Here is a 17264-nt window from a genome sequence, read left to right on the forward strand (position 1 = left end):
AAACTTCCAAGATGATGGGGCATATTAGCTGAGTCTTGAAGGATATGTAAGATTTGTATAGGTGGATAAGACAAAAAAGAGCATCCCACATAGGAGGGATAGCATGAAACTGAGGCACAGAGTTGGGACTTATGATGGCATGGTAGAAGAAGACAGGGAGTAGCAATTATTTGGATTAGGGTCATTCTTTCTATGAATTTGCCTCATGCACTATTGAGTGAGCTACATATTTTGGGATTTTAGTCTGGGGAAAGAAGCAGTGGTGTCTGTGGCTGGTGATGCACCATCACAGGGATTTGCTTAATAAGCAATCCTTTTATTAAGGGGATTTATTCTGTGAAGTTTGGATTTAGTTAAAGGGCCCCACTTGAGGACCTAGAGGGCCACACATGGCCTAGATGCCACGGGTTCCCCAACCCTGGAGCTTGTTTTGTCCAAGTAATCAGTCTCATTAAGTTCCTCTCCCTATATTCACTTATGGCCATTCTTTGTCACCATTCTAGGAGATTAAGTGCATTATCCTTTTTAGATTGCAATTTTGGGATCAGTTCAGCCCAATCTGTCCGTTCATCTCTCAATTGTCCTTTAGGTAATTCTCAACTTCACTTAGAAACCAATATTCTATGACTTATAATAGGAGTGCTTCTTACCCCACCCCAGGACACTGTTTGCAGTCAGGGCCTGACAATTATCCAGGGGAGTAGCCAGTGTGGAGTGGGGACCTGCCAACCTTACCACTACCACCACTACTACCAACTGCTCATCAAATGCCATTAATGGGAAGATGAGTTCAAGAGCTCCTGCATAAGAGGCTACCAGTCTTATCTCGTCTAGCCCAACCCCTATAGCCACAATTCCAAGGAAACAGCTCTCATAGAGATGAACTTTGACAGCTGCCTCTGTGAGTGATGCAGCCCCACATCCTCATCAAACAATTACTGAAGATGCTGAAAACAAAGTTCTCATAATCAAAACCCTTGGCACCATTAAATGGCTCAACATCAGAAAGGGATATGGGGTTATTAATGGAATGACATTAAAGAAGATGCATTATCATCTGCTTTGTTACTATACCCTGAGGGGACTGGGCCTTTCCATATGACTTGTAGCTGAATGAAATCTTCTATGTGTGTTATTACCCTCATTAGAATGTAAAATCACTTGAGAACAGGGACTGTGTAGCTTTTCTACTGGTATCTCCAGGGTTTAGCACAGTATTTTGCACACAGTAAGCATGCACAAAATATGCCTTTTCATTAATTCATTCATGCATTTATTTGTGCTTTCATTCATGGCCTCAGAAAACATTAGAAGAATATTGGCATTAAAATGATGGGTGCATAGTGCGTTTTACCTGAGACCACAGTCAACAGAACACAGAGGGTGTCCTCTTTCTATTAGCATTAGTCAGTTTTTCATACTAATAATGGCTGGCACGTATTTAGATAGAATTTCAAATTTTCCAAAGGTTCTTTACATATGTTAGCTCATTTCATTGTAGCATCCTGTCAGGTAGATTCTAGTATGAACTCCATTTTACAGATGAGGGAACTGAAACTGAGCCAGATTAAGTCGCTTGGCCACAGTCCTATAGCTAGAGACTAAGGCAGAATTTACACTTACATCTTCCTGACTCCAGGTCCAACACTCTATCTGTTGTGCTACTTAAATGCCTAGTTTGGAAGCTCTTTGAATGTAGTAACTGTGACTCTGTTTCATAGTGCTAGCAGCAGCAGCAACAGTAGTAGTAGTAGTAGTAGTAGTAGTAGTAGTAGTATTTTATTCAGAATCTTTAATTTCATTGGTTTAATTAGAAAATTTCCTGTATCAGTGCAAATGGATGCCTGCTCTATAATTTGTAGTCCTCGTTGCCTAGGGAACAAAGAAATTAAGTGACATGCTGAGGGTCATTCAGGATTCTGTGTCAGGGGCAGAACTTAAACCCAGATCTTCATCTCGGAGGTCACCTCTCTCCATTAATCCACGTTGCTTCTCAATTATATTATATACTCTACTTATCTAATTATAATTATAGTGCTGGGTATATAGTTCTTTATTGCTTTATTGAGATGTGTGATTTAACTGGGGTGGAAACTCCATTTGTCAAGGTAGCTTTGTACCTGTTCCACAACTTGTAGTCTTTAAGAATTTCCTGGAGGACTGAGGGGTTACTAGATCTTTCCATGGTCATGTAGCTAATACACATGTCCCATTCTTTCTCACTTGAAAGTCATCCTCCTTTCTAATAATCCATGCTCAATGAATCCAGTGGGGATGTTGTCATAAAAGCTAGTAAAGTAAAGGTATGTTAATCAGTCACCTTTCTTAAGTCTTCTCTAGCATCCCTTTAGGTCACCTGGTTGGTGCTACTGTATTGTCCTCAAAGACCTGCTGCCCCCCCATCCTGTGGGAAAAGAAATAATTCCTTCTTTTTCTCTCTTTAGTAAGTTCTTTGTGAAATGCTTAGGGATCTTTTGAGGTCAAGTCATCCTTTTGAGGTCATCCTCCATTGACCTTGCTTTGTAAGAGGGCTATGAAGGTATTTCACTGATCCACCTAGAACTGGCAGAAAAAACAGTACAAGGAAGTTATAGCTTTTGAATGTGGATGGGGAGGAGGGGATAAGAAAAAGAAAAGCCACATTGTTCTGATGCCATCAATGAATGCAGGTTCTATCTCCAGCTGATTTCATCTAATGTGATAACACTCATGATAATAAATATTGTTAAAAATAAAAGTCACTCAGGGGATTGAAAATCTCTGGGACAGGTGTTCAGAAGGAGGCATGCACAGTAATTGGGTGACTTATTCATTATGGAAATACTGTTTAAAATCTATTGCATTTTAAAAAAACAAAACAATACTTCAGCTACTCTCTGGCCTTCCAAAGTCATTAGCTCGTGTCTTCTGTCTGTTTATTTTCCACACTGAAGTGCAGTTTTTAATGTCACAAAAGAACCAACTTGAATCTTTGCCAACAGCTCAGAGTGAAAGATGAAGCCTTCTGAGACTCACACATCATTCTACATACATAGTTTGTCTCTTCTCTGGAGCCTTATATCCAAGGTCTACAAAACCCAGAGTCTCCAAAGTCAGCGGAAGAAGAAACTGTGAGATAAAGAACAATTCTTGTTTTGTAACAAAGAACACTGAGGTTTGGATTTGCTGAAGGCCATCCTTCAGGTCTGTCTGAAAGTTTTTAAATCCAGATGGCCAGCCTGGGTTTCAACCAGAAGAACTAACACATAAGAAACAATAGATTTTTATTGGTATTGTTTTTATTTTTATTTGATCTCCATTTTCCCCCTGCATTGCTCTCTTTCTACTCCCTCCCAGATAGCCATCCCTTATTACAAAAATATTTTTAAAAGGAAAAATGATGTTCAGCAAAGCCAATCAATACAGTTAACAAGTCAGACATTGCATGCAACATTACCTACCCAAGGACACCCATCTCTGCAAAGGAGCTGGAGGAAGACTTTCCATACCTTTGGGTATGGGGATCAATCTTGGTCGTTATTATTTCACAATGTTCAGTTTCAATGATTTCATTGTTGTTTTTTCTTTCCATTTATATTGTTGACAGGCATTATATGTATTGTTTCCCTGTTTCTTCTAAATTCACTTTGCATCATTGATAGGTAAGCCTTTGCTTCTCTGGTCTGGAATCGAGTCTTTACCTCCCTTACTGGCCACCAGTTTGTCTTATCCTGTTTCCTTCACTTCACACATTCCAGTTTCCTTTATGTGTTGTCTTCATCTATTAGAATGTACTTTTCTAGAGAGCAAGGACTGTCTTGCTTGCTTATATCTCCACTGCTTGCCATATGTCTTAGCATGTACATGTTTAATAATGCTCTTTCTAAATATCCACCATCTCTCATGTAAGTCTTCCCATGCTTCTCAGTGCTATACTATACCATTACATTAATGTACCATAATTTGGTTAACCATTTCCAAATCAATGGCTATCAACCTTGTTTCCAGTTCCTTGCTATTATGAAAAAAAGAAAAGAAACAGAAGAAGGAAGTAGAAGGAAGAAGAAGAAGAAGAAAAAGAAGAAGAAGAAGAAGAAGAAGAAGAAGAAGAAGAAGAAGAAGAAAGAAGAAGAAAGAGGAGGAGGAGATCATTTTCTTAAAAATTCCATTGCATTTCACCTAAATTTGCAGGGTTGAAAACTAGGGTGAGGAAAATGGGGCTTTTACAGGGACTAAAACATAGACGGTGTTGACCGCCCTTGCAGTCCATCAGTAGGTGGAAACAATTGAGATCAGCACCTAGAAGAATAATTTGTTAATATAAGAAGCTACTAGATGGTATCACTTTCCCAAGAAACTGCACTCCAGGTGAGCATCTCCCTGGTCTGACCATACTTTTCCCTTCCCCCACTGGAACTCTCACCTGTGGGTCCAAGAAGTTGTGGCATGTGCAGCTTTACATCCCGGTGAAACCATCTCAGTGGACAGGCTAAACTAGGTTGAGGGTGATCAACAGGCCTCAAACCCATCCGTGACTTAGGGGGATGTACACACCAAGTATGTGAAGATGTCCCCCAGTAGAATGGGCAGATGAGAACCATTTGTTCCAGTGGCCATGAAGGCGACTGAAGCAGGTGTTATGGAGCACTTAGAACTTAGTCAGACATTGACGATGCCAAGGTCATGCACTGCATCCTGGCCATTAGCAGTGGTACTGACTTTTGTCTTGTCACTGGACTTTGATGATTCTGGAAGAGAAAATAAGCCTAATGACTTTGTGCAACTCTGCCTCACTTAAATCCAATTCATACACGAGTCAAGACATCACTTTGTGACGTCATTGGTCCTCTTTGAAAACAAAGGATGCACAACAAACACAAGCAGCAACCTTCTGGTATCATAGAGGGTCTTATGTGTCCCCCCTTACTGGACCCCCATCCTGCCTCATACATATCCTGATAAACTGAATTTGTCTTAACAAGTTGATATGAGGATTCCTTGTCTGCTGCTTGCCCCAGGTGACTTTTGTGGTGATTGCCGGGGCCCTAGAATTTATAGTTCTATTTATTTACCTCATTTTCATGAGAGAAAGAAAATATGGCACAATGGAGAGAGAGCTGGTCTTTGAGTCAAGAAGACATTGTTTAAGTTCTGCCTCTGTCCTATACTGATTGTGTGACCCTGGGCAAGTCATTTAATCCAGTGCCTTTCCTCTGTTGATTATTTCCAATTTATCTTGTACATATATGTTTGCATATTATCTCTGTTAGCTTCTTGAGAACAGGGACTATCTTTTGCCTCTCTTTATATCTTGAGTATATTCTTTATATAGATCTTATCACTGTGCCTAACATATAGTAGGCACTTAACAAATGCTTATTGACTAAATCTCTCAGTCTGCAAAATGTGGGAGGAGGGGAGGCTGGCTTAGATTTATCATCTAAATCAATGATGCTGTAATCCTGTTAACTTAAACTCACAGAATCTCAGAGCCAGAAGGGGTCATAGAGGCCATCTAGCCCAACTCCTTCATTTCACAGGTGTGGAAACAGAGGCACAATGAATTTAAGTGATGTTATTGAAGTTAAGACAATAGGGCAAGACACCAGGTCTCTTGGAAAACAGACAAATTCTGCCACTTTGTCCCTTTCCTTCTTTGTGTTGTGGCTCTTTCCCAACGTCTTCCCACTTCAACCTCCTAGTCAAAGAAGTATTAGAAATACAAGCAGATCCTTAGCATCACCAAAGCTCAGCAGCAGGGTAGAGAGACAGCTATTGCTCATCCCTCCAAGGAACGGCTCATAGGACAGGGAACTCCCAACTGGCTGCTGAATAGTGTCTGGAATATACTAAAGGCGTAAATTAAATGCATTAATCTCAGTGAAAGTCACAACTGAGACATCCAAGTCTGTGCAGAAGGTTCAAACAATCGGGCTAATTTGGTGCAATCATACATGAAAGAAAGTTTTGGGTCTGCTCAGGGGCTTGTTTTCCCCCCTTTTCTCCTTTTTTTTTCCAACCTGGCAATCAGGATGGAGTTCCAAATCTGCAGTACACATTTTATTTCATTCCATTTCTTTAGACATTTGTCTCATCCCTTTGTACTAAGGCAATTCCTTTATCTGTTATTCATTTAAGAACATAAAGAATAGGATAGTGACACTTAGGCTTTGGGAGTTTCGTTTCCACCTCCTCTCAGAATAGAACAGCAAATGTATTCTGGTTAAGATACAAGGGATGGGGGGAGATTTTTTGGAGGGTGCATGGCATTCATTCTCTTCAACCTTTGGAAGCTGCAGCTGTGCTGATCTATGTATGTGTCTGTCTCTATTTATCAATCATTTTCCTTCTATTTGTAGGCTTGAAGACCGCCCCCCTGCACATGCACCAGAGCAGACTGCAGTCTGGAGTCTGGGGAAAGTTCTTAGCTGACTGTCAGGTTCTGGGAGCCTACCTGGGGGGCTCATCTTCATGTCCCAACTGGTGTTTCTGCAGCTGAGTGCCATCTTTTATCTTTCATCTTGTCATTCCATGAAATAGTTCTTCCCCTAAAGAAAAGAAAAGGGGGAGGTGATTTGGGAGATGGGAATCTGAATGACTAAAATCTCCTGAGTCTTTGCTTCTCCTGAACCCTAATGCTCTGAAGATCTGAAGTTGAGCAGCAGCTCTTAGAGTTTAATTTGGTCCATTAATAAATGAATTATGCAATTAGTTGATATACAATTAACTGGAATCACAAAACATGTAGAGCTAACTGGGTCAGCCTGCGTCTGCATGGCTGTAACATGCTGAAGTAAATGTATTGTCAAAGGATATGCTCTGTAATTGTGTGTGCATGCTGTCCATGCCAAAGTCCCCCACCTGCCAGAATAGTAAGGAGCAGTGAACAGAGGGTAGACCCACACTGGCAAGGGAAATAAAAATGCAATGCAAAGTCCTAAGTGGTGCTTGGTTTTTTTTTGGGGGGGGGAGGTTGTCAAGCACTATGGCAATACTATCCTCCCTAGATGATTTTGGACCCAGATCAATAAATCCCAGAATCCTCCTGGGTGGTGCAGATGAGCAATTGGATTTGGACTGGGATATATTGATCAGCCATTTGCCAGAAGTGTCTAGCATGGATTGGGATACATATCTTGCAGTCATGTTTTCCAGTGGGACTTCAGTTTGACAGAACCAGATGAAAAGCTATTGAGAAACCCAAAACAAGAAAAACACCACAACCGTGATCCTAGAGAATCCACTCCTAGTTGTCAGTAAAGCAACCAGATATGAATTGTAGAGTCAGTGATGGAAGATACATATCTTTGGAAGACCTGTGCTATGGACAAGGCCATTGATGACCAGGTTTGGACAGACCATGCATCCCGGTCCCCTTTGAGAACAAAGGATGTGTAACAACAAGAAGATTCTAAACTGGAAAGGACGTTAAAATTCACTGAGTGCAACACCTTCATTTTATAGATGAGGGAAGTGAGCACAGGGAGGCTAAATGACTTGCCTAGGGTCGTACATCTAGTTGATGTCTGAGGTGGAATTAGAACTAACTCCAAGTTGTGAGATCCATCTACTATTCCCCATTTGAGGCTGGTACATTGTAACCTGGTTGTTTCTTTAAAGAGTGTCATAGCTGTAGGGCTGGTAAGAACTTTAGAGGTTATTGTTTTACAGATGAGAAACCTGAGGCCCAGAGATAACAAAAGATTTTCCCAAGGTCAAAGAAAAAGTGACAAAGAAAGGATTTGAACCCAGGTTTTCTGTCTTTAAATCCAACACTCTTTCTATTACATTAAAAAGTAAGTAAGGATTTCAGGAGAAGATTTTCTTTAGAAAATCCTCCAAAATAGGGTGTTCTTTTTTTCCCGATCTCTCTCAGATTCTCTGTGGGAAAAACAAAGAAGCCTAGAAATCCTCCAAGATCTTGTTTTCTAGTACTATTCCATTATGACTAGAGTTAAGATTCCAGGAGTTAGAGCAGTGAGGAAGACAGAGAAGAAGAAAGTGGGGACAAAGAAGTATAAAGGTTAAGGTAAGAATTCAGGGACAAAAGATAAGGTGATTTTCCTTATACCCGACCTCATCTATCCATGATTCCTCTGGGAAGAGTTTTCCAAGCACTCAAATTAGGAGAGTGGCATGCCAGGAACAATTTCTCCCTTGGATTCCCTGTTTGAACATTGTGTTGTCTGCCCTTCTGCAGTGAAGGTGGCCAGATACTGTTCATTCTGTCTGTGAGAAGAGAAGTCAGAAACTTCCTACGGAGACAGGCAATAAATTACAGAGAGAGCAACACTCAGCTACAGTTACCTGAAGCACCAACACTCATGCCTCACATTTATAGAGTTTCAATGTGTTGTCTCCCTTCGTTAGATTGTAAGTTCCTTGAGGGCAAGGACTGTCTTTCTTTTTGTTAATTGTATCCCTAGTGCTTAGCACAGTGCCTGGCACACAGTAGGCACTTAATAAATGTTTAGGGGCAGCTAGGTGGTGCAGCGGATAGAGCTCTGGGCTTGGAGTCAGGAGGACCTGAGTTCAAATCTAGTCTCAGACACTTGACCCTTACTAGCTGTGTAACCCTGGGCAAGTCACTCAACCCTGATTACTTCACCAAAAAAGCCAAGTAAGTAAATAAATAAATGTTTGGACTGGTTTGGTATGGTTTGGACTGGATTGGCTTGGCTTTCAGGTCTACAAAGCTAGGGAATTTGAGAGCAATGGTCACCCCCATTTAATATCATAAGATCATAGCTCTAAAGCTAGAAGGGTCCTCAGAGGCCATCTAGTCCAACTTCCATCATTCTACAAATAAGGAAACAGAAGAATAGGACCTTTAAGTGACTTACCCAAGGTCACACAGCTAGAACCTGACAGAACATGCTAAAGTTCCCAAAGATTAAATGATTTACCCATAGTCACATAACCTGTGTGTTGGAGTTAAGCTTTGAACCCATGCCCAGCAGAGTACAAGTCCAATGTTCATTCCATTGTACCCAGGATGAGAAGGAAGCCCCAATACCTCACACAACCTCATAGATCCTAAGAAGAAAGGAACAAAACTGCTACAAATGTCTTAAAATGGGATTATTTTCAGAAATAAGCAAATCACTGAAATCAGAGTTGGAACATAATGCTTGGCCTGCCACTATAGAACCCCAGTTATCAACTTGATTTAAATATTACAGAATCTCAGAACATTAGAGCTAGAAGTAACCCTAGAAATCTCCAAACCCAACTCTGTCAGTATGATGCAAGTGGAGATGAGAGGGCAGATATATTGCATGGTAGGGAGAAAGAGGGACCAAAGCTGACTTCGAAGATTTAAATATTGTGGTGCTGGAGAAGACTTTTTGAGAGTTTCTTGGACAGCAAGGAGGTCAAATGAACCAATATTTAAAGCAATTAACTCATACTATTCATTGGAAGGACAAATACTGAAGCTTAAATACTTGACCACACGATGAGAAGACAGGACTCATGTTGGGAAATATTGAAGTCAAAAGAAGAAGGGAACAGCAGAGGATGATATGGATAGATGATGTCATGGAAGCAACAAATATGAACCTGGACAGACTTCAGGAGATAGTGGAGCACAGAATGGCCTGGTGTTCTGTGATCCATGGGGTTATGAAGAGTCAGACATAATTGAAGTACTGAACAACAACAGTTAGATGGTTGATGCTACCATTAGCAGAAAGAGGAAAATCGGGAGGAAGATTTGGTCTTGAGGGAAAGTTGATTTCATTTTGAGACATGTCAAATCTGTGGAACCTATTGAGCAACCAGGTAAAACTATCTTACAGAAAGTAAGAAAAGAAATGCTTAACATGTGCTTAGAAGAATGACTGGAACTGAAGTTCCAGATTTTGGAGTCTTCCATGCAGTCAATGGGAGGATTGCATTCCTTAACCTCCCCTCAATAACCCCTCCTGCCTCAGTCATTCAATACCATTTCTAGTCAGCAGCACCTAGACCTCAGGGATCTAGCTTGGGACAAAAGCCCCATTTGCCATACCTGCAATGAAACTCAAGTGGTCTTCTTTGAAAGGTAGTTTTATGAACTAATTTATCTCCTAAAGAACTAGAGAGAGCCCTGGGCTGATTCCTCTAATCCCCTTCTCTTTCCCAATCAAACATCATGTGAGGGAACTAACCTCACAGTGGCTTAGCCCATATTGTGAAGTGCAATACAGGGATTCTTTTAGCTTGCACTCTCATACTCACTCTAGGGAGGGTTGTTGATATCATCACTGCAAGATGTAGTCAGGAAATTTGACTTGAATCCCAGCTCTGATACATGTCTAATTTTATGACCAAGAGCTCATTACTCAATTACTTTCAGCCTTAATTTCCTCGTCTGTAAAGTGAGGATCATACTTGAGTCACTTGCCCCATAGTATTTTGTATCATATTCTTGGTGAACCTGAAGCTATAATAGGAATGTGAGTTACTGCCATTATTATGATTCCTAGCCCTGGCCCCACAGGAGTCTGCTTTCCAACAGCTTGTGAGAAGCAAAAACGATAGCAGGTTTCACAGGGCTGTCCCACTGGCTCTTCATTAATGATGTCTACAGTATGTCCACCCCACCTCAGCACTGCTTTTTGACAGGCTATGGTGTCAGTCCCTGATGCTTTGGAAAGATCTGCTCTGGAAGCAAAAATGAATCAACCTAATTAAATACCAGTGTATTCCTACAGCACCAATTATGGGAATAGCAATCAGATCATGCCTTCCCTTCTTACCCTGGAGGGCACTAAAAATGTTCCCTGGAAGGTGTAGAAGGATCAAGAGCTCCCTACTGCTAGCGCCACCCCTTCTTCCTCCACAATTCTCCAGGGCAGCAGTTTATACAATTCCAGCATCAGTATCCCACATTGCAGCAGTCATAAGCTAAATGGTCCCCTAATGAGCCGAATGGGCCACCAGAGAGGGGCTTAGGCATTCAGAAAAGAGCCTTTTTTAGTGGACTGCTGTTTAGGGGCTGAAAGGACTGCTTATTGATGAAAGTCAAGCCCTCAAAGGGCATTTCAGGACCATTTAGTCATATCAAGAGGGACTGGTAGGATTCCACAAAATATGGGATGGGCTGTAACCTAGTGTCCTCCAATTCCTCTCATGCCAATGGGACTTACCTTCATGTTGGCAGCAGTGAGTTAACAATTGCTAATTCCATTCAATTCAATTGGACACTTATTACATTCTTATTGTGTTCAATGCACTATGTAAGACACTGGCAATAGCAGTATCAAAAAGTCCCAGACCAAAACAAAACAAAACTTGAATTAACTCTAGCCCTAAAGGAGTTATGTATACAGAGAAGCAAATATATGGCTAACCAGTGAAGGAATATTTTTTAATGGATAGTATTTTAGACTCGAAGTCAAAAAGATCTGAGTGCAAAGCCTCTCTTTGATACTGATTAATTATATGACCATCGACAAATCACAGGGCAGCTAAGTGACTCAGTGGATAGAGTGCAGTTCCTGGAATCAGGAAGACCTGAATTCAAATCCAGCTTCAGACACTAGTTATGTGACCCTGATCCCTCTGATCCCCTTCTTCTTCCCAATCAAACATCATGTGAGGGAACTCTATCTGCCTCAGTTTCCTCACCTATAAAATGAACTGGAGAAGGAAATGGCAAACCAATATCTCTTCCAAGAATACACCAAAAGGGGTCACAAAGAATTGGGCATGACTGAAAACAACTAAAGAACAATACTACCAAAAAATGACAAATCACTTATCTGAACAGACTTAATTTCCTAGTCTGAAAAGTGGGTGAGAATAACATCAGTAGTACCTACCAAAAAAGGTTGTTGAAAGGCCTTAAATAATATAATATATTTGATGCCCTTTGAAAAGTTTAGTAAGGCTCTATAAAGATGTCAGTTATTATTTTTAATGGCTAGGAAGATCAGGGAAAGCTTCATGAAAGAGGTGGCATGTGAGTTGAATCTTGCTAGAAGATAAGAATTCTCAGAGGAAGAGTTGAAGAAGAAATGAATTACAAAGAAGGACTGCTTACCATTCTCCATGCTACCATGGAAACACCACCAAATCTAGAGTCAGAGACCTATGTTCAAATCTCAGATCTGTTATTAGCTACCTCTTTAAACAGGCAAACCCTAAGGTCCTTTGGTAGCTCTCAATCCCTTGATTTAAAATTGCCACCATTTTAGTTTAGACTTTTGTTACCACTCTCTTGAACTCCTTGTTACCACTCCTTTTGAACAATATAATTCTCTGCCTTAATTGTCAACTATGATGATATTTTTTTTTCAGTCCTCATACTTCTTGTCTTACCTGCCTCATTTGATACTATTGACTATCCTCACGCCTCCTGGAGACTCTCTCCACTCAGGGATTTCATGACACTGCTCTCCCCTGGTTCTCCTCTTACCTGTCTTACTGTTACTTCTTAAATGTCTTTTGATGTCTCATTATCGACATCTTGCCCCGTAACTGTGAGTGTTCCCCAAGATACTATACTAAGCTCTCTTTTCTTCCCTTCTTATGATCTCTGTTGGTACCCTCATTGGCTCCCATTTGTTTAACTATCATTCCTATGCGGATGACTTCAGATCCTCTCTCCTCTCTCTCGTCATCAATTGTGATTGGACATAACCATTTCAAACTGGATGTCCCAGAGCCACTGACCATCTTCAGAACCCATTATCTGTTCCCTTACACTCTCTCTTTTGCAAACTTCTCCTTTTTTGTTTTTAAAGTACCATTCTCCCAGGTTCAGATCCCAGGCATTACTCTGGACTCCTCACACTCACCCTAGAATCAACTGTCAAATCTTACTGTTTCTATCATTACAACATCTCTATCATCAGGACTCTTTGTTCACTTAGCCACCTACCACCTTGGTTTAGGCTCTTATAACCTCTCACCTAGATTATTGTAATAGCCTCCTAATTGGATTCCCTTCCTCAATTCTCTCATTCCAGTTCACTCTCCAAAACTTTGCCAGAGTAATTCCCTTTGAACCCAGATCCAACCATGTGACACTCCTACTCAATCAGTGGTAGCAGCTTCCTATTATCTCTGGGATAAATACAAACTTCTCAGTTGAGTTTTCACAGCCTGGCCTGGCCCCTGTCTTCCTGGGCTCCTTCGATATTGCTCTTCTTGTACTTTGTAATCCCACTAAATTGTCATTCTGTGCTCTTCACACACAACATTCCATCTCCCTTCTCCATGACTTTGCATTGTCCATCCCCACATGCCTGGAATATACCCCCTCCTTATTTCCAACTTATAGAGGTAAAATGAAGATCAAAGACCATCTTCTGCACAAAGCCTCCTGATCTTCCCAGCTGCTAGTGCCCTCCCTCCCAAATTGACTTGTATTCAACAACTTTGTATTCATTCACTTTATATATGCACTACTTATCTCCCCCATTAGAATGCAAGCTCCTTGTTGGTAAGGATTGTTTCATTGTTTGGACTTGTATCTCCAGCAACTGCACATGCATAGTACCTGGCACACTAGAAGCATTTAATAAATATTTGTTGACTGACAGTTTCCCCTCGCTCCAATCCTTCCTTCACACAGCTACCAAAGTGATCATCCTACTTATACTCTTGACCATGTCAAATCCCATGCCCGGCCACCTTGTAGAATCTTTCTCATTCATTGAGACTCAAATCAAGGACTATGATCTCCCTAATGCTTTTCTTCCTTCATCCACCCAGTAGCTGGTTAATGCTTTCTCCAAAATACTTAATCTGGATTTCTCTATCTCTCTTCTCCTTCTTCTCCCCATTGCTCCTTCCTTTGTATCATGCCATCTTATTTTATGTCAGTATTCTACCACCCCAATGTGTTATTACATAAACAATATGACAATATAATATAACAAATGTAATACATGTTATATAACATAACAAAATGACATTATATATAATAAATATTTATGTGGTACTTTGAGGCTTACAAAGTATTTTATATGTGTTTTACATATATTATCTCATTTTATTTTCACAACAACCCTGGGAAATAGGTGTTATCCTTATCCCCATTTTATAGATGAGGAAACTGAGGCTGAGAGAGGGTCATGGTAAGCATGTAAGGCAGAATTCAAACTCAGTTCTTCCTGACTCCCTGTTTCAGACCTCAAAAGTTATCCAATCCAGTGGTATCAAACTCAAACAGAAACAGATACCTGCAGCCACACACTACCTTAGAAAAGCACAAAGTGAAAACAGGCACCCTCCAGAGGCCAAAACTCCATGTTTTTCAGGGTAGCCCTGGGGAAATGCAGAAACCCCACATTGGGCCTCAGCACATACCAGACACTACCATTAGGACCCCAGATCAGCACCAGGTAAGCTGCCAAACCTCCATGACCTTCAGCAGTACCAGCTACCCCCACAATTGCATGCCCTCAGCACAGCAACAGATATAAAGATCTCCTGAGGGCCTCAGGACAACATCGGTGCAGCACCAGGTAAATAGCCAGGGCCTGCAGTCACTGGCACAAGAAGACTGAGACAGTGCTCCTTCCCCCCTGGATGCAGAGCTCAAGTTTAAAAGAAAGGAAAAAGGCCAAAAAAAGAGGAGCAAAAAACAACATAAAAGAATCTGACCATAGAAAGTTATTATAGTGACCGGGAAGACCAAGACACAAACTCAAAAGAAGACACCAGTCTCAAAACACCAAAGAAAAATGGGAAGTTGTCTCAATCCCAGAAAGAACTCATGGGAGAGCTCAAAAAGGAGCTTAAAAATCATATAAGAGATGTTGAAGAAAAATGGGAAAAGAAATGAATGATGTAAAAGAATTACGAAAAAGGAGTCAACAACTTGGAAAACTGCTTAAAAAGTAGAATTGGCCAAATGGAAAAGGAGATACAAAAATCCACTGAAGAAAACAACTCTTTAAAAAGTACAATTAGCCAAACAGAAAAGAGAGTACAAAAGTTAATTAAGGAAAACAACACCTTAAAAGTTGAAATTGGGCAAGTGGAAGCTAATGACTATGAGACATCAAGAATCAAACAAACAAATTCAAAAGAATTAAAAAATGAAAGAAAATGTATGGGAAAAACAACTGACCTGGAAAATAGACCCAGGCAATACAGTATCAGAATCATTGGAATACCTCAAAGCCATAGTCAAAAGGAGGACCTGGAGAAAATCTTTCAAGAAACTCTCAAGGAAAACTGCCCTGATGTCCTGGAACCAGAGGGCAAAATAGGCATTGAAAGAATCCATTGGGTGGAGCCAAGATGGCAGAGTAAAAGCAGTGACTTGCTTGAGCTCTCCCCCAAACCCCTCCAAATACCTATAAAAAATGGCTCTAAACAAATTCTAAAGCAGCAGAACCCACAAAAAGACAGAGTGAAACAAATTTCCAGTCCAATACAGCCTGGATGGTTGATCAGAAAGGTATATCATGCCAGGCTGGGAGAGGAGCACAGTTTGGCTTGGGCAAGCAGGCCACAGTGACCCTGGAGCAGGCCTCAGATGACTGAATCTCAGGCAGCTGTGGCAGTTTCCAGACTTCTCAACCCATGAACGCCAAAGACAACTTGGAAGGTCAGTGGGAAAAGTCTGTGTCAGCGGGGTGAGAGAGAAGCTGGTTGGTGGTCTCAGCTCCAGTCCCCGAGCTCAGCAGGGGCAGCGGCTGCCTCCTGAGCTTCTGGCCCACAGACTGAGGGGGAATTGAGTGGCTGATCAGAGGGGGATTGCAGGAATCTCTCTGCTGGTGCAGGATTCTCTTGCTTTGCCTGTGCTTGGATCTGGGTCACAGTTCTGGGTGGTGGTCCTGGCATGGTAGAGCTTGTAGTGGCTGTGGAGAGGAAACCCTCCTCACAGTTCCAAGACAGAAAAGAGTGCTCATAGACCAGAGCACAGGCCAGGAAAGGAGTAAACACCTCACCCTTGATCATAGCATCTCAGAAAAACTGAAAATTTACAGGTCCCTAGAGGTATCTGAACACAGCTGCACAAAATCCCTGAAGCTTGGGACAGCACATTCTCCCCACTGGAAACAGACTCCTACCTTAACAAAGAGTTTATAACTCAAGTAATTGACTGGGATCATGAGCAAGCAGCACAAAAAGAGTCAGACTATATTATCTTACTTTGATGACAAAGAAGATCAAAACATACAACCAGAAGAAGACAATGAAGCCAAAGCTCCTACATCCAAAGCCTCCAAGAAAAATATGAATTGGTCCCAGGCCATGGCAGAGCTCAAAAAGGGTTTTGAGAAGTAAGTAAGAGAAGTAGAGGAAAAACTGAGAGTGATGCTAAAGGAGACCCAAAAAAATACTGAATAAAATAACACCTTAAAAAATAGCCTAACCCAAATGGAAAAGAGGTCCAAAAAGCCAATCAGGAGAAGAACACCCTTAAAAGCAAAATTAGCCAAATGGAAAAGGAAGTCCAAAAACTTACTGAAGAAAATACTTCCTTAGAAATTAGAATGGAGAAATTGGAAGAGAGGGACAATTTGAGAAATCAAGGCACTGCAACTCTAATCAAAAGGAATGAAAAAATAGAAGAGAATGTGAAATATCTCATTGAAAAAACAACTGACCTGGAAAATAGATCCAGGAGAGAGAATTTAAAAATTATTGGTCTATCTGAAAGCCATGATCAAAAAAAGAACCTAGACATCATCTTTCAAGAAATTATCAAGGAAAACTGCCCTAGTATTTTAGAACCAGAGGGCAAAATAGAAATTGAAGGAATCAACCAATCACCTCCTGAAAGAGATCCCCAAGGGAAAACTCCTAGGAATATTGTAGCCAAATTCTAGAGTTCCCAGGTCAAGGAGGAAATATTGCAAGCAGCCAGAAAGAAACAATTCAAGTATTGTGGAAACACAATCAGGATAACACCAGATTTAGCAGTTTCTACATTAAGGAACCACAGGGCTTGGAATATAATGTTCTGGAGGGCAAAGAAGATAGGATTACAACCAAGAATCACCTACCCATAAAACTGAGCATAATCCTTCAGGGAGAAAATAGTCATTCAGTGAAATAGAGGACTTTCAAGCACTCTTGATGAAAAGACCACAGCCGAATAGAAAATTTGACTTTCAGATGCAAGACTCAAGAACAACATGAAGAGGTAAACAGGAAAGAGAAATCATAAGAGACTTATTAAGGTTGAACTGTTTACATTCTGTATGGAAAGACGACATTCATAACTCATGAGACCTTTATCAGTATTAGAGTAATTGGAGGGAAAAAAATCAAATGGATGTATATAGGTAGATAGATAGATAGATAGATAGATAGATAGATAGATAGATAGATAG

This window comes from Vombatus ursinus, unplaced genomic scaffold (assembly GCF_900497805.2).
Source record: "Vombatus ursinus unplaced genomic scaffold, bare-nosed wombat genome assembly UNPS02014813.1, whole genome shotgun sequence".
NCBI classification, from domain to species: domain Eukaryota; kingdom Metazoa; phylum Chordata; class Mammalia; order Diprotodontia; family Vombatidae; genus Vombatus; species Vombatus ursinus.